The 19,329-nt window shown below is 36.0% G+C and overlaps 1 protein-coding gene across 3 annotated transcripts in view; it reads right to left on the bottom strand.

Annotated features, from left to right (window-relative positions):
* cv-2 (crosveinless 2-secreting protein) overlaps positions 1–1,303 on the bottom strand; it is a 267,655-nt gene extending 266,352 nt beyond the window's left edge. For all 3 annotated transcript variants that reach the window (XR_014129164.1, XM_081746144.1, XM_081746143.1), the window contains exon 1: positions 1,046–1,303. The gene's annotated coding sequence lies outside the window, so the exon portion shown is untranslated. The remainder of the gene's footprint in view (positions 1–1,045) is intronic.
* Positions 1,304–19,329: the final 18,026 nt, after the last annotated feature.

The following is a 19,329-nucleotide window of genomic DNA, read 5'->3' on the forward strand; positions in this document are numbered from 1 at the left end:
CGAGCTGACCAGACGGCTAATATATTTAGATTATATGTGGTCAGTATAACTGTTGTCGTTTCCTATTATCTTTTATATCTGGCTTTGTAGATTGGAGTTCGCTCCCTCTTAATTAAATTGAAATTAAACTCCAAAACCCGGAACGGCACAACTTTGATACATTAGAGGAGCGTTAGCATTTTCGGAGACACGAACTTAATTCCCTTTTCCTATATGAGCACATGTGGTTCTAATCCCACACTAAGCTGCAGGTCCCCGTCCCCACACAACTTCCTGCATCAAACCATACTGAATCAACACTTAAAACTTTGTGCCGCCGAGAATTGAACTGGGGTCCAAAAGATACGGCTATATGAACCACCGTAAACAAAACTGGAAACATTTTTGCGAGAATAATTTATGCGGAAGATTTCTTGATTTTGACCTTACAAGTTCTCTCACTGAAGATTAAACGTGACATTTCAGCTTCGATGCTATATTATGACGGGAGCTAATCTTTAACATAGGATCCGGACCACTTACTCAGGATTGTATCCCCATCGAGAGCCGAACTCGAGACCACGCGTACCGGAAAGGACACGCATTAGCCATTCGGCCACGAAACAGTTCGTAAATAATTTAAATCGTTTTTTCTTACTGTTATTATTATTATAATTCCAAACCCAGTTTTGCTTGTTTATGACTCAAATTAAAAAAAAAAAAAAATCATTGCAAATAATTTATCCAGTTTTAATAGTAACAGCGATGACGAAACCAAAACAAGTAGAAACATGCATTATTTAATAATCTAAAGCAGAAACGTGAGTATGACACTGGAAACCACGTCTGAATTGTTAGATTGTAAAAAATATTGGAAGAAGGGAGGACTCTTATGTCAACTTTTTTTTAGCCCGTCAGATTGACAGCAATGGTAACATCACGAAAACAAAATAATTTAATCACTTTTTCCACTGAAATTTAGCACACTTTATAAAATAATTATTAAGTGCTATATATATATACTGCATTTATGATGATAAAGTGAATAAAATTTGTGAAGACTTACCCGCTGAAGAAATACAAGTGCGTCTCGTTGTTTTATAAGTTATCAAATCACGACGCGTACGTACTCCAACCGTCCGTAGTACGTATCTTGCGATGTATACACTCAAGCACACACACTCAAGCAATTACAACTCGCGTCTTCGCAGCCCGCTGTCCAGCGAGTAACTTCTCTCTCAGCTCGAACGAGAGAAATTTTCTTACCAAAGGAAATTGGCCGGCCGCTCCGCACGAGAGAGAGACAAGTTGCGCAGACATAGAGCGCCGCCATGCGATTAACACTGAAAACAATTCATAAAAATATTTTCTCTCTCTCTCTCTCTCATCCCGAAGAAGTCTTGCGCACTTATCCCCCCTCTTTCCCCCCGCTATACAACATGACAGTCTGTCTTTATCGTCATCACTCAATACACACACACACATAATCATCAACACGCTAATTTTTTATCCAAACAAAAGACGGTTGACTCGTTTTCGGGGAAAGGGGTATTATTTCTAAGATGTTTGCTTGAAACCCGTTAAACTAACCTGTCTTTTTTTTAAACTTCTAATGCGATGACTGATTATGAAGTATTATTATTATCAGTGGAGTATTTAGGGGGGCTTCCGGGCTTAAGCCCCCCCCCCCCGAAATCTTACTTACTATAGTAAGGTATATGAAATATCTTGCAGAATTTTTACATTTTCAGGCAAAGTCCTTCCCGAAAGTTAGCAAAGCCCCCCCCCCCCCGAAACAAAATCGTAAATACGCCACTGATTATTATTATTATTATTATTATTATTATTATTATTATTATTATTATTATTATTATTATTATTATTATCAATTTAGCAAAATCTTTCCCTTTAACGTCCTACGATTATGCCTGTTAGGCTGAGGGAAACAGATGATTTAGGCAAGTGAACGAAAGTGGTGGAATGAGAAAGTGGGAGAAAAGGGAATACCCCAGAGAAAATTCACGGACACGATGTTGTACACCACAAGCTTACTTGACTGGAGTTCGAACCAGGGACCCCAAACACAAGAGCTAAGCATTCCACCCCTGAGCTACTGTGTCTCCCCTTAATTTAGCAAAGCACAAACATAAATGCACAATTTGACTATTGTCAGAGTAGAACAAAAAGAACTTGAAGAGGTCGATCATTTCTGTTAAGAGTCTTCATCCCGGCGAAATTAAAATACCGCTAATTTTACAGTAATTATGTGATATCTTCAAATAGATAAAAGATAATTGAAATATGGAGCAAGAGCGCCCTAGACAATATTATTTTGCGTGAGGTACCGTTATCACAAGTCACCTAGTGGCTTTACGTTTTCAGCTGTTTAGAAACGCGAAAATAAATGCCGATTTTCAAAATGGCTCGAAATCGAAAGCAGATAAGTGAGTCGTGATAACGGTTTCTCATGTAAAATAATATTGTCTAGGGCGCTCTTGTCCCACATTTCGATTATCTTTTATCTATTTGAAGATATGACATAATTACTGTAAAATTAGCGGTATTTTAATTTCGCCGGGATGAAGACTCTTAAGTATCTGTAAAGTATTTTGACAAGAGACGCTTACTGCACCAAAGATATCAGGTCAAGAATAAATAGCCTTAGTCAAAGAAACATTCAACAAGGAAAGATCGCTCTGTTGGTATATATGGAGCATTGGACTGTATGGTCCAAAAATTGGACATTACGGAAGTTAGAGAAGAAATATTTAGAGTGCTTCAAAATGTGGTGTTGGAGGAAAATGGAGAAGATTAAATGGACAGAAAGTGCAAGAAACGAAGATGTTTTAAAACGGATAGGAGAGAAGAGGACGCTTCTAGCCAGATCGTTCATAGAAAGACCAACTGGATTGGATACATCTTACGAAGAAATTGTCTTCTTCATACCCCAATAGAAGGAAAAATGGAAGGAAAGCCAGAAATAGGAAGAAGAACACAAATGATCAACGATTTGGAAAATAGAAGAAAATATAGGGAAAAATGGAATGAAATCTTTAAGTTTTCCGTCCCGCGGTTATGCCGGTTAGGCTAAAAGAGACGGTGATAATGAGAAACCAATGAAAAGGTGGAATGAAGTAAGTGGGAGAACCCCGGGAAAAGCACGGTGTCTGTCCACCACAAAGTCCACACGGCGCGAGCTGGGATCGAACCAGGGACCCCAAGCACCGGACGTGAACGCTGTACCACTGAGCTACACGCTCTAATCCGTTCTACTACGAGAATTGAAGAATTTATAAATTGAATGTATGTAAGAGCGCTCCATATGCTTTTCTTTTCAGACAGGTACAAACAGATTTAAAAAAAAAAAAAGAGAGAGAGAGAGAGAGAGAGAAAGAATGTTAAGCGTTTTCATTCACAATCAATTTATAATTTTTTCAATTTTCATGTAAATCACGTGATGCATAACATCTTATCGCATGTGTCTGGTACCCATGAAATATGCTGTTTTTGTTTTCAGTGGCATGGATTTTAACGGCATCCGAAGTATCACTGTTCATCACAGCGACCCCGAAAACCATGGATTCGACACTAATTTCGCTCATTTTCGATCATTTTTAAATATCTTCCCTCCTTTTCCCCTAAGTTGCACCGTCAAAGTGAAATGATAAAAAAAATCCCAGTAGGGAGGTCCAAAACCATATGCAAAAAAAAAAAAAAAAAAAAACTTGTTCAAAATAATACTCCTCAAGGCTTATTTTTTTCCCTCGAGTCATAAGCTACTAATTAGCAAAATTTCAGCCCTATTGCTCAATATTTACAAGTTGCTCCATTTTAAACGTTTTTGTTCTTGTAGTATTACCAATGATCTAATGCTAGAATTTTTAGGAAGTATACACAGGACCGTTTTGCAAATATAGCGTATGCCTACCTCCTAGTGGCGTAGCACACTTTTGCGCCCCCCCCCCCAGCAAAGTATAGAGAAGGGGCCCTAGTTGTAAAACCGATAGAAGTAACATTGAAGTTCTACTTCTTTAAATCTTTATTCAGCGCAAGACTTCGGGGCCCCCTATACGTCGGGTCTCCCCCGCACTGCAGGGGTTGCGGGGGCAGTTGCTACGCCACTGCTACCTCCATATATACTCGGAGGTAAGCATTCGTAAATTTAAGGTAAATATATGCTGCACTATAAAAATATTAGGTGCGTAATGGGCATACGCCCCATTACATTCCTGTATACTACATTATAGGTGTCAAGACTACAATTTAATATAACAGAGTAGCTGTGCTAATAATCGGATGGATATAAGTTCGTAGCTTTCATTATGATCATTAGATGGCGAGATAGTCGCTTTTTTCCAGAAGGTTTGTGAGTTATTAAAATAAATGGCTGTGGTGATGAGAAGATGTAGCTGAAAGAGGTGTAAGTCCCATCCAAAAGTATAATGAAGCCTTGACAAAAGACGAGGAACAGAAGTAGATTAGTCCTCGATTGGTTGAAATCCATCGTAAGAATGTTTCTACCAGTGGCGTATTTAGGGGGTTAGCTATATGGCTCAAGCTCCTCCCGAAATAATTTCATTATTATTTTTGCGCATTATATGTATAACACAAATGCTACTTACTGATTCTCAAGCTCCCTTCCTCCCCCCCCCCGAAACAAGATCCTAAATACGCCACTGCACACCACTGAAAAAATCGTTTGGGAAACTTGAGAATACAAATACTGATATTTTGTTCTGAAAGCTTTGACAACAATTAAAAAAAAAAAAATGGAGCGACCTGTAAATATAATTTAATTGTACTGAAATTTCGTTAGTTAATCGTATACATCAGAAGGAATAAAATAAGCCTTGTGGACCCCCGACCACCGTTAGTTTTGTTTTGTGGACCACCCTACCATTCCAGACCCGAACCTCATCCATGTTGAAAACTTGATCGAGATCCGTCGGGTCGTTCAAGAAATTAAGAGTCTCAAACATGTCACTTTCAATTTTATAATATAGAAAAATAGATTATAAAAAAAGAAAGCATGGGGAATGCTTTGATACACAACCAATTTATAAATTCTTCAATTTTCATGTAAACCAAGTGATTGTGTATGAGAGTGCTCCCCATGCTTTTCATTTTAGTCATGTATATTTTAGTCATGTATAGTCAAATTTTTTCGATATATATATATATATATATATATATATATATATATATATATATATATATATATATATATATATATATATATATATATATATACTTTTTAGCACTATTTGTTTTATTTTAATTGTTATTTTTTTTAAGAAAATAAGAAATTACCACTTTAAAAAAATTGTTCTTCATCCGACTTAATACATGTAAAAAAATGTGTTAAATCTGCTTTCAGTCGAGAGAAAACGAAAGCAAACGTTACAACTACATTGCGGACATTTGTAACGCACGGTTCTATGATGTTACTTCTTGTAAGATACTCTGGGTCGCCACTACATATATAAACGTGGACATTTCTTATCAGAAGGTTCCAAATTCGGTGAGGAGGCTACAATGGTAACGACTAAGATCTTTAATCACATTGCACGGGGCACCGTGACTCACTCAATAAAAATTTATTATGTGGAACGAGTAATTAATTTATAAAAATGACTAATAAGACAAATTTTACTGTAACCACTTTTATGGAGTATTCAAATCCATGTACATAGAAATCAATTGTCGGAATTAACAAAGTTCTACATAATACACTATTCATAATGTTAATAATCAAAGTTAATATAGCTGGAATTCACTCAGTGTTCATTTCTTACTGTAATCCGTATAGTAAGTTTCTTCCATATACTGTACTTTTACTTGATTATGATAGTTACTCATGACTTATTTAGTCTTTGACGTACTTAGTCTTCAAAATATTTCTTGGCCGCAGTCGTTCAGCAAAATTTATTTGAGAAAGTAGTAAACACCAGTATATCATATATGTAGAAATCATTTCCACTTATGTCACATTATGCTGGATTAGGTATATGCTCTGCTACAGCAAACATCAACGGATTAACTTCTTTTGGCGAAGGCCATTATATTTCCTTACGAAATTATTTCATCATAACATAATTATTATTTCATTTAATCATCAATATATTATTATCATTATTATTATATTCTTGACTAAAATAAACCTTGCCAACAATATTTCATCCTTTTCTGTTGCAAATAAGCAATACATAGTACCATAATTGCACAATGAAATCAAGCTTATTTATTAGAACATACACAACTTAAACAACTTATGTAGAATGTTGTTCTAAATATTATTATTACTAATAAAGTTTACTTCGCATACTGTGCCAATGAAGTATCATAGATCTTGATGACTACGACTAGTACGCAGGTACAGTATAATGGAACACTGGCATAATTCCAATTAGGTTAAGTTTCTGCCAAACTGGTTATGGAATACAGGAATTTTGAAATATTTTAATCATTAATTCATGAAATTAGATATATTTTCTCTTATTTCGCGGCATAATGATGTCGAAGAAGGGCCTAAGCCCCAGAAAGAACTTTCTAGCTAAACATCGAGGTTATGTTTGTGCCTTCCATTGCAAAGTTTGATTTTCAATGAGTTATGACTAATAAAATAACAGCTGTGTGCATTTGCTAATTACTACCAGATTGTAGTCAATTGAATTTAATTACCTTTATCATATGTTCTAAATCCAATATTTGCTTTTAACTATTCTTTTTGAATAAACTCAACTTGTTTTCAAAATTCCGAGTTTTTAAAGTCCATATTAAATCACTTTCACTTTTTTAATATATTAATTTAAATGTTCTTCTTCTTATAATAAAGAAAGTCATTTCGCTATTTGATAATTAGCAATGATAATTCAGATTTTCCGGTACAGATATAGAACAAGGTAACATATTTAACAATTAAATATAAAGTTCAAGCTTTACCGAAATTAAACAGGTACTAAATGTTATTAAATTGTTTTTTAGCAAGAATAAGCAAATCTCTATTTTCGCAAACAATAAGTAATGAAGAACTAAACAAAATACCAATAATACTGTTATGGCCAGTTGCGGGGCATAACACATTTGTTGAGAAAACAAAGAACTACGTGGATAGTGAAAATATAAGTCGGCCGAGATAAGACATCAAAGTACAAACGATGGTAAATTGCAGTGTCGGGAGCGGCCCGACACAGAAGTGCACAGGAAAAAATGTAAAGAGTCGGCTAACACCTGATATAATATGAGCGCAAATAGTTAAAGGTGATTTCTAAATGTCAATTTCTCACTAAATTGCTTCCTCACATTTAGAAAAGATAAATTCATCCTATTTCATGGTAAACGGGGAATTTCATTCCGTAAAAGAGATCGGCATTTAGGTTACCCCTTCCTTCTAGTCAACTATTTGTAGATATAGCATTTTTATTTTTAAAAAAATAGAATCATTAGATAACCAGTACCTGAGTTTGGAATCCTGATCGTGAAAAATCGTCCAGGCTTCAGTTTTTAAGATAAAATATTTTAATAAATATCTAAGGGAAATATGGTGCGTCAGAGACCGTCTGCTTCCACCCACCCCTGAAATTGGACTATATAAGATGTCTTTTTAAAAGTCATTTTTTTAAGTTCCTCTGCGTTCTCTACACAGCGCATCATTCACATATGAGCATGATTTTCCTTGTCATTCCTTACAACGTCTGTACATGTCCGTTTACAGACACAAGTGAAGGATGTCTTGATTAAAAAAAAAAAAAAATAGGCAAGGGGCATCATAAAGGGGATATTTTTCACTATTTTTTTTCAATATTTCGCACCATTTGCAAGATTGAACCTGCTTCCGGTTGGAGTTTTTAATTCATGTATGATCAGTGTTTTCTTTCTTCTTGCATTTAGTATGTAATAAGCAAATACATTACACACAAAATTAATTATAATGTTAGTAATAATGGTGTTCATTGTGCAAAACACTCCAAACAATAAAGATTCATCTTATACTGGAGATACGGTTATTCTTCGTTTTTCATTATCATTGGGCCATGAAACAAGCGCCGGAGAGATATACTAACCCTGTATACAAATGTGTGGTGTTGGAATGTATAATTCGTAGGATACGATGATTTACTTTTCAAAAGTGCAACACTTCAAAGTGTGCCCCTAAAAAATGTAATAAAAAGAAATAACGGTCATTTTTCTAAATATTCAATTAGAACTGAACAATCTACACAAAATTTGCAATCTACCAGTGAAAACGGCATCCTTCTAGAGCTAATAGTTTCCCACACATCATTGTCAAAACAATTGACCATAAACGTATAAACTTTTCTTGACCCTAGTATTTTAATGTATAGATGATGATGATGATGATGATGATGATTATTATTATTATTATTATTATTATTATTATTATTATTATTATTATTATTATTATTATTATTATTATTATTATTATTATTATTATTATTTCAAATAGTTTTGGTTCCATGTATTCATGAGGTGGCTCGTAAGGAAGTAACGACGGAATTAAGGTCACTTCAAAGGGAAAATATTTTTATACTTCATATGCAGTTATATGCAAGATTGAGTACATTGGACAAGCTTTTTTTTTTTTTTTTTTGTCTTTTTTCTAAAGATACAAAGTTTGATTTTTTACCGATAAGGCTTCCCTGGCAAGTCGCCACTGTTTTATTTCCATTGTAGTCCGAGGACAATTTAAGCCTGAATATTCAATATTAATACCAATGCAAAGAAAAACATTATCATGATATTTGCTTAGTGAAACTGAGGAAAACCATGAAAAATCTCAGTAAAGATGGCCGAGCATCGGCTACGAACCCAAAACCTCCCGATTACAAGCACGAACTCAAATCAGTACGGAGCTACTCCGTGGCTAAGCAGTTAGCGTACGTGCCTTTGGCATGGGGAGGCCCGGGTTCGATTCCCGGTGGAAGCTTATGTGGTTCGGATTCCACGTTATTCAGTAGGTCCACGTCTCCTATAGCCTCGCTGCTGAAAAGGGACGTTAAACTCAAAATCAAATCAATGAAATCAGTACTGTTTGTGAAAGGGCAACATCGTGTCCGTGGGTTTTTTTTCGAGTACTCCTGTTTCTTCCCACACTCTCATTCCACCAATAATTCCATCATCATTCTCTTGCCTTAATCATCCGTTTCCCTTAGCCTAAAGATGATAAACGTGGGACGTTAAAATGAAAAATTTCATTTCAATTCATTTCTAATTACTGCCCTTTACCTGTTTTGAGTTGAGTTGATTTTCAGTATAATATCCCGTTCAGCAGCGAGGCTATATGAGACATTGACCTACTGATTAACGTGGGATCGGAACGACATGAACTCCCGCCGGGAATTGAACCCGGGTGTCCCACGCCAAACACGCGTACGCTAACCGCTTAGACATGAATGAGCTCTTTACCTGCTTTGGTAGGTGATTTTCTGCTGTTTTTACCCTGTTCCTAATAAAGCCCTGTTTTACACTTTCTGCCAGAGCTGAAGTCGAGGGTACACGCACGACGGTGCACGCCGTATACCCTCTGCTTAAACTTCGTCATTAGAGTGTATGTACCTTTTGCTTCAAAGTGTATAGTGAAAATTGAAATGAAATCTTTGAGTTTTACGTCCCACGTGATATGCCGGTTAAGCTAGAGGAGACGGTGATGATAAGTAATGAATGAAATGGTGAATTGAAGAAAAAGGGAGAACCCCGAGAAAACCCACGCACACGGTGTTTGTCCACCACCAAGTTCACTTGGCTGGGGCTGGGATCGAACCCTGGATCCCAAGCACCAGAGGTGAACGCTCTACCACTGAGCCACCACGGCCCCTCAAAGCGTATAGTGTTTTATAATTTTGTTTCGTTTATATTTATTTAATCGGGCCATAACTCCAGTGATAAAGTGTCTATATCACCTTTTTTCTCTTATATTCTTAGCAGGAGTTCAAATATATGTCATGAAATATATATATATATATATACGGTGCGATTTTTTGTTCCTTCTCGGAGTGAGTTGGTTCCTTTTCCATACCTACATTCATTTATGTTAGTAATGCTGTGATTTAAGTAAAGAGTGTCATCGAGAAAATAGCATGAAAAGCTTTTAGACTATAAAACAGTAATGTATCCTTTATATTTTAATTAAACATACGATTTACATTGTTTATTAAAAAAAATGCCTTCAATATCTCTTATGACTATGATAGATGATCTCAAATCAGCGTATATCCTCTGCAGTGGTGCCCACCCCACCTTATGTCCATGACGCACCCCCCCGCAATTGTCTATCCATAGGTATTCTTCCATGAAAAAAAAACTTTTCGATTAATTTTAACCCCCCCCCGTCAAACATATTTATATACATTTTAACCCCCCCAAAATATTTCAATGACGCAGTTTGCGTCATAGTCCCCCCCCCCTTGTGGGCACCCCTGATCCTCTGAAAATTTTAGGACTACAGCACTGCTTTCTGACTTCGTAGACCTGTTATAGTGAACGGAAAATCCTGGCGTTTTTTTTTTCACCTCCTATCTCTGTAGCAACATATTTATTTCTCGCTTGTCACCATTGACAACGATACATAAATGTTGTATCTTTTTTTGTTTTTTAATGCTCTAAGCCTTCAAATCTATTTTTATTGCCTAAGTAGAAAATTAATGGGAGCAAACGACCGTTTTGATGTTAACTGTGAAACAACATTAAACTACATGTATTGAGAGAACCTATTCTAACAGATATACAGGGCAGTTAACTAAAAGCATTAAAAAAAAAAAAAAAAAAAGAATACGAAGGATATCCGGTGGTTTATTAGTGGTCTTTTAGCAAGTACAGAATTCGTTTTTTAACATCGACAGAGCTTAGCGTAGGATTTCTCCACCTTGAGTTTCCAGCAGAGTTGCCAACCTCCGTAATTCAAAATATTGCATATTATATATTTATTAAATAAAAGTAAAAAAAAAAAATCTCATTCTTATGACACAATAAATACACTAATTTAACATTCATTAATTACATTCTTAAACATGTCAATAGTACACTTACTAGAAAAAATACGTATGTGGCGTAGTAAAAACGTAGGTTACATGTGTAAATCCTGTAGTTTTTGGACTTAACATACAACATACGTATAACTGAAAAAGTATATTTTATACTTACTTTTCGTATAAATGTTCCGAATAAACGTACTTTCAGTATGAACTAAAGAACTGTATATAGGCGGTCAGGACGCCTAGATGTAGATGAACGTATGTAACATACGTATACATGTTGTAGATAGTTAGATGTCAAGCATCCTGCGACGGTATAATGTAAGATCTAAGCGGGAAAAATATGTTGCATATGGATAACGTATGCTCCGTACTGATTTCTGTGGTAGACATAAGTATTCCGTATATCTGTACAATATACCGCTGTCCGGAAAACGGATTTTTCTCACTGTATCAACAGATGGCAATTATGTATCTTCCTCAAAATATGCTATTGTGTGGGTTCAGGTGCTTCAGTGGCACAGCGTTCACCTCTGGTGCGTACTCCTAAAACTAATGTTAGTCGTTTCGACGCTAATATTAGTCATTTTCAATCATTTTTAAATGTTTATCCCTCTCCCCTACCCTGTACTATCATTCAGGGCTGAACTTGGATTGAAACAGCATCAGAAGTGTCACTGTTTCTGTCATCGAAGCCGAAAACTATGGATTCAACAGTAATATCGGTCATTTATTGATCATTTTTAAATTTCTCTCACCTTCCTCCTCCCCTACGTTGCATCTTCAAATTGAAAAGCCTAAAGTAATCCTTGCCTCTAAGCTCATGTAGGTTGAAAATTTCATTGAGATCGGTCGGGTGGTTCAAGAGCGATGAAGTCACAAAGGCAGTCATTTTTATTTTTTTTTTACATATAAAATCTCATCTCCCCCTCCTCCTCCCATAGGTTGACTCGTCAAAGTGAAACGATAAAAACACCAAAGGCCCAACCCTCATATATGTTGAAAATTTGATCGGGATTGGTTGGGTGGCTCAAAAGTTAATAGGTTTAATCAGTTTTTTTTATTCATACGTCCCCCCTCCCTCTCTTCTAGGATCTACAGTTAAAGTGAAATTACAAAAATGTTTCAAGATCGGAACTTCACGTATCTTGAAAATTTAAGATCAATCGGATAGTTCGAGAGTTATTAAGTTACAAAAATAGTCACTTTCAATCTTATATAAATTGATTTTTATGTCTCCCCCTTCTTCTCCTCCCCTACGTTGCACCGTCAAGTTTAAATCATAAAAACGATCCCAGGCTTGAAGCTCATCTACGTTGAAAATTTGATCAACATCGGTCGAGTGGTTCAGAAGTTATTAAGTTTTATTTATTTTTATATCCCCTAATCCTACCCCATCCCTCAGTTCTACCATTAAAAAGAAAGGCCTAAAACCAACCCAGCCTCGAACCTCATCCATGTTACAAATTTGATCGATATCGGTCAGGCGGTTCAGGAGATTTTGAGTCACAAACATAGTGATTTTCAATTTTATATATAGACCCTATATATATATATATATATATATATATATATATATATATATATATATATATATATATATATATATATATATATATATATATATATATATATGAGAAGTCGGAAAGTAAGTTTCTCATCTCTTTTTCCTGAAGAAATCGTTAAGCAATGGGGTAAAAAAAAAAAAAAGACATTGGTTTGATAGAGAGCCATTCGTACGTCATTTGATCAGTGGCGTATCTAGCTCGGGACCGGGGGAGCCTAAGCCTCCCATTTTTCTGAGTGATAAAAATAATTGAAGAATTACTCATATATTTTTGAGAGTTTATAGTAAGTGTTGCCTTTCATTCTTTTTCATACAATTCTACCAAAATTCCAGAATATCCGTACCTTCTGCTGTTTTAAAAATGTAGCCCTGTAGTTATCAAATGGTCACTGATTGACGGTTGTGTCTATTGAGACTTTTGCTCGGGATCACAATATCTACAACATATCACGGTTTCAAGCAATTCCACCGAAATCCAATTTCCGAAAGGATTGTACTGGGTCCTTTGTCATTTCGAAGGGGGCATTGTCCCTGTAACCCTTTTCTCGCAAAAACGACAAAACCCGTATTCCGTACTTTGAAGTCATTTTTGCATCGGCAGAGTTCAGTTTCTTTCAAGTGGCTCTTTTAATCAAGGGAACCCTTTTTTGAAAATGGGTCCTTTGCCCCCTTACCCTATTTTTCAAAAGAAACAACAAAAAATACATGTCTATTTGTTTTCGGTCTAATATATATGTGCCAAGTTTGAACAAAAACCGATGATGAGAAACCCTTCTGAAGCTATGTCCTTTACACTTTCACTTTTTGGACTTGACGGCTTTTTGCCCTAAAGTCTTCAATTAATGATGAACGATATCAAAACATAAAAATCGTACGTGAAGCCTTCTCCGTTTCGACAAGTGACCTGTCAATAATGGCAGAATATCTCTGATGATGATGATAATGATGATGTATTGGATTCTACAATTAGAAACGTACGTTCACAATATCCTGTTCTTGTGACTCCTATGTTCAGTATCGGGCTGGCTGCAGATGTTGGCCGCTAGTGTACGTTATGCAACCACCATATCACAAATGTATTTTTGGTTGCCTAACCATCTTAACAAGTTCCTTGAAGATACACACTTTGATATATGTGTTTTACTGGCTGTCTACATGTAATCTAGTAGGCAAGGAAAACTTGCCATAAGCCAAAAAATAGACAAAAAAATATTTTGGTATAAATCTTTCTTAAATATTAAGCCCCGTTCGGAGAAAATTTTGTGCTGAGCTTCAGAGACATCTGTTTAGAAAATTAAAATCATAAACGGATACTTTGGATGTGATATTAACACCATTATGAACAAAAAAATATCTTTTCTTAATTGTTATATTGTGTCATTGGCTTCGAAATGAGAAACTTGCGGATAGAATTTCAAATATCTTCCCCTCAAATTTTAGCCCCCTCAATAAACGTTGTACAGTATGTAGTTATAATGAAGCTTTAGTTTATTGTTAAATAATAAGGATAATTCTGTTCCATAAAACGTACTACATTTTAAGAACAGTTATTCTTAACACATTTTTATTATTTTCACTAAAATACCTTTTGTAGTAGAACATTAATCTGATAGCTCTATAAACAATTCGTTGGAACTAGGAATCCCGTGCACTTTTCCTTCTCCATCAAATGACTGATTTTATTTGATTCTTGAGTTTCAGCAGAAGGAAGAATTAGGAGCGACAAAGATAAATGCGGTAATAACTGTGACTCAACGTCATTTAATTTAAGAAATGGAAGTGATAAAAATTAGTGCTGTAATAAATTTGATACAATTTAATTTAATTTAAGAAATGGGAGTGATAAAGATTAGTGCTGTAATAACTGAGATGCAATTTAATTTAATTTAAGAATTGGGAATAACAAAGATTAATGCTGTAATAACTGAGATACAATCTAATTTAATTTAAAAAATGAGAGCGACAAAGATTGGTGCGATAGTAACTTTAACACAAAGTATTTTAATTTAATAAGTCTGAGCGACAAAGATTAGTGCAGTAATAACGGTGATACAACGAAATTTAAATATAAGAAATGAGAGAGACAAAGACTAGTGTTGTAATAACTGTGACACCAGGTAATTTAAGTATAAGAAATGAGAGCTACAAAGATTAGTGTGGTACTAACTGTGACACCAGGTAATTTAATTTAAGGATTAGAAGCGACAAAGATTAGTGCGGTAACAACTGTGACACAACGTAATTTAATTTAAGAAATGGGAGTGACAAAGATTAGTGCTGTAATAAATGAGATGCAATTTAATTTAATTTAAGAATTGGGAATGACAAAGATTAATGCTGTAATAACTGAGATACAATCTAATTTAATTTAAAAAATGAGAGCGACAAAGATTGGTGCGATAATAACTTCAACACAAAGTAATTTAATTTAATAAGTCTGAGCGACAAAGATTAGTGCAGTAATAACAGTGATACAACGAAATTTAAATATAAGAAATGAGAGAGACAAAGACTAGTGTTGTAATAACTGTGCCACAACGTAATTTAAGTATGAGAAATGAGAGCTACAAAGATTAGTGTGGTAATAACTGTGACACCAGGTAACTTAATTTAAGGATTAGAAGCGACAAAGATTAGTGCGGTAACAACTGTGACATAACGTAATTTAAATATAAGAATCGTGAGCGAAAGAAATTAATGCAGTGATCTATGTGTTTTTTATGTAATTTATTTTTGTAGAGAAGCTTTGCAACAGGAGAATCTTTGAATGGTTCTTCATGGACTACGGAATAATTTAATCAGTAAGAAACATTAAATTTTGGAATTGTCCTGAAAATGTCGTGTACTTGGCAACTCTGTTCTGGTTGTCGTTTTATTTATTTTGTTCTCCCTCTGTCTCTAGTTAATTGACATGGCTGGGTTTTCATTTCGAATCTCCCCGTGGGATGTACGAGTGGGATAAACGACCATTGTTCTAGCAATAATGACAAAATGTACTCATTCGTTCGTAGGCTAAAAGGAATGGCTTTGGAACTGAGATCACTCTCGTAGATATCCGAACCACATTAACTTGTTCACCACTGAATATCATTATATGATTTCATCCTCCATACCCAGTGGCCTTTCTCAAGGATAATGGCTCCTAGGCACCACAGCAGGTAAGAAAGCCTCATATCGAAGAAGTACTATAGTTAGCATGTATTCAATTGAACGTCTTTAATTGAAGTGAGCGCCAGCAAGATTCTGTCATTGAAGTTAACAAATATTTTAGAAGGATCACGGCGGTAGCTCATTGAAAGAGGGTTCATCTCTGGTTTGATCCTCGGCCAGTCGTAAATGTGGTAGATAACTTTATGTAAGAGGTCTGTGATTTTTTTCGAGTATCTCTCGTTTTCTCACGCACTTTCGCCTCACCAATTCTTTCATAATTATACACTTTAATTAGTTACGTTGAGCTGAGTTAATTTTAACGTCCCTTTCAGCAGCGAGGCTGTATGAGACAGGACCTACAGTTTAACGTGGAATCCGAACCACATGAGCTCCCGTCGGAAATCGGGGGGAGCGCGGTGGCTCAATGGTAGAGCGTTCACCTCCGGTGCTTGGGATCCCTGGTTCAATCCCAGCTCGCGCCGTGTAGACTTTGTGGTGGACAAACACCGTGCTCGTGGGTTTTCTCGGGGTTCTCCCGTTTCATTCCACTTTCTTCATTCCACCATTTCATTCATATCTCATCATCACCGTCTCCTTTAGCCTAACTGGCATAACCGTGGGACATAAAACTCAAAGATTTCATTTTCTCGCCGGGAATCGAACCCTGGTCTCCCACGTTAAAGGCGAGTATTTTAACCGCTTAGCCACGAAGGAGCCCTATGCTAACCCCTTAATCATTTATTACCTTTAGTCTACAGGATATTCGTCTAATCATATTCACGAAGAAATTAAATGTTGACTAAAAGCAGGGAATTCGTGTTACTATTCAGTTCAAAATCTCTTCTCGTCGCGAATTCTGTCGAGGAATTTGAAACTTAAAATATACAAAACGATAATCATGCTTGTTGTTCTGTATGGTTGCGAAAAATGGTCACTTACTCTGAGGGGAGAACATAGACTGAAAGTATTTGAGAACAAGATCCTGAGACGAATATTCGGACCTAACAGGAACAGGAATGGGGAATGGCGGAAACTTCATAACGAGGAACTACATAATTTATACGGTTTACCCAACAGTTGGGGTCGTCAAGTCTAGGAGGCTTAGGTGGGCAGGTCATGTAGCTAGAATGGAAGAAAGTAGAAACGCTTTCAAAGTCTTGACTGGAATACCAATCGGAAAACGACCATTAGGAAGACCTAGGCGCAGATGGAAGGACAATATTAAGATGGATTTCGCAGAGATAGGAATATAAAGTAGAAACTGGATCCAATTGGCTAAGGATAGAAGTCAGTGGAGAGCTTTTGTGAACGCGGCATTGAATCTCCGGGTTCCATAGGCCATAGAGTTAGTTAGTTAGTTATCTACAGGATATTACCATTACGTGCTAAAAATTTCATTTTCAACCAACATTTGTGTGTCTGGAGAACACTGTCGCTCAGTGGTAGAATGCTCATCTCTGGTGCTGTAGCCTCTCTGGTTCGATCCTAGGCCAAGTGAGTTTGTGTTGGACAACATCGTGTTAGTGGATTTTTTTTACATCTTCTCCCGTTTCCTCCAACGTTCTCATTCTACCAATAATTCATTATCTTCACGTTAATGAATGGCTGTAGTTTAGTGGTTAGAGTGTTGGACTCACGGCCGCGTGGTCCTGGGTTCGATTTCCGGCCGGTGCTTCCCAATTTTTGGCGTTGTGGGTTAAACTGATGAGTCACATGAATAAAAGACGTGTCGGCCACTATGTCAAGAAAGCGCCTGATACGCCTGTTAAAGACAGAATGACGCAGTGCACTGAACACATATTCATCGCTAGGGTGTACGTCGTTCAGCCGATTGCTAAAAGATGGCGTTGGAATTGCTGAGGCCTACAAAAAAAGGCTGTTACGCCAATTGGAATATTTCATTCTTGGTATATCAAATTGCGTCAGCACAGTGATCTAGCTTGTAGCTAGAAGCCTGACTCGCCCTGTATATAAGAGAAAAAAATCTTTTTTTTTTCAAAATACATTCTAAAGGCAAAGAAGTGACATACTCAAAGCATTTTGAATGTGATTAACTCAGCACTCTCTCAAAAGCACAAATAGAAGTAACATTTTTCCCTTGAAATATACCACACACGAAGAAATTCTATAAAATTAAAATTGTTGTATGGTTGCTCTTAACGATAACATTTCCTCAGGGTACAATAACCAGGATTTACGTAAGACAGAATAATAAAAAAAAAATTCAAGAAACAATATTGTTATAGCTTCATTTTATGAAAGATGCATGTATGCACGCTATACCTTTGGGTTAATTTGTCTTTTGGAAAAATATCTTGTTTGACCTTTTGGTCTTGAAATGACTACCGTCTCCAAGGACGTCACCCGCTGGAACACACGAAAACAATCTGCTCAGCTGAAAGAGGGGGTCACGATCTTTACGGGAGAAACAATAATAAAAAAAAAAACATTTCTCAATCTAACTTCTGTAACAATGATTCTTACAAAATGGATGATCTACACAAGTTTTCTTCAGTTATAGAGTTGGACACAGGAATCCCTGGTGACGGTACAGAAACAGAATTTTGGCATATCACGCAATACTGTACAAACGTCTGTTTTACTTTTATGCTCGCACACAGAGACGAAGAAACGTAAATTGCGTACGTAAAGTGTAAGATACATGCGTAAATCCTGTAACATCCTGAACCAAACGTATAACTGAAAACGTATGACTTAACGTACGACTATATGTAACATCCTGAACCAAACGTATAACTGAAAACGTATGACTTAACGTATGACTATATGTAACATCCTGAACCAAACGTATAACTGAAAACGTATGACTTAACGCACGACTATATGTAACATCCTGAACAAAACGTATAACTGAAAAAGTATTATTTAACGTACGACTATATGTAACATCCTGCAGCAAACGTATAACTGAAAAAGTATGACTTAACGTACGACTATATGTAACATCCTGAACTAAACGTATAACTGAAAATGTATGACTTAACGTACGACTATATGTAACATCCTGAACCAAACGCATAACTGAAAACGTATGACTTAGGATACGACTATATGTAACATCCTGCAGCAAACGTATAACTGAAAAAGTATGACTTAACATACGACTATATGTAACATCCTGAACCAAACGTATAACTGTAAACGTATGACTTAACGTACGACTATATTTAACATCCTGAACTAAACGTATAACTGAAAAAGTATGACTTAACGTACGACTATATGTAACATCCTGAACCAAACGTGTAACTGAAAACGTATGACTTAAGTACGACTATATGTAACATCCTGAACCAAACGTGTAACTGAAAACATATAACTTAACGTACGACTATATGTAACATCCTGAACCAAACGTGTAACTGAAAACGTATAACTTAACGTACGACTATATGTAACATCCTGAACCAAACGTATAACTGAAAAAGTAAGACTTAACGTACGACTATATGTAACATCCTGAACCAAATGTGTAACTGAAACCGCATGTTTTATAATACTTTCCGTATAAGTATTTTATCTATATTAAAGAAAGAACTCTATATAGACTGTCAGGATCTCACACACAAATGGACGTATGTAACATATAGCTGACGTATGCAACATACTATACGTATGTAA

The sequence above is a fragment of the Thermobia domestica genome, chromosome 18 (genome assembly GCF_964235325.1).
Source record: "Thermobia domestica chromosome 18, izTheDome1.hap1.1, whole genome shotgun sequence".
NCBI classification, from domain to species: Eukaryota; Metazoa; Arthropoda; class Insecta; order Zygentoma; family Lepismatidae; genus Thermobia; species Thermobia domestica.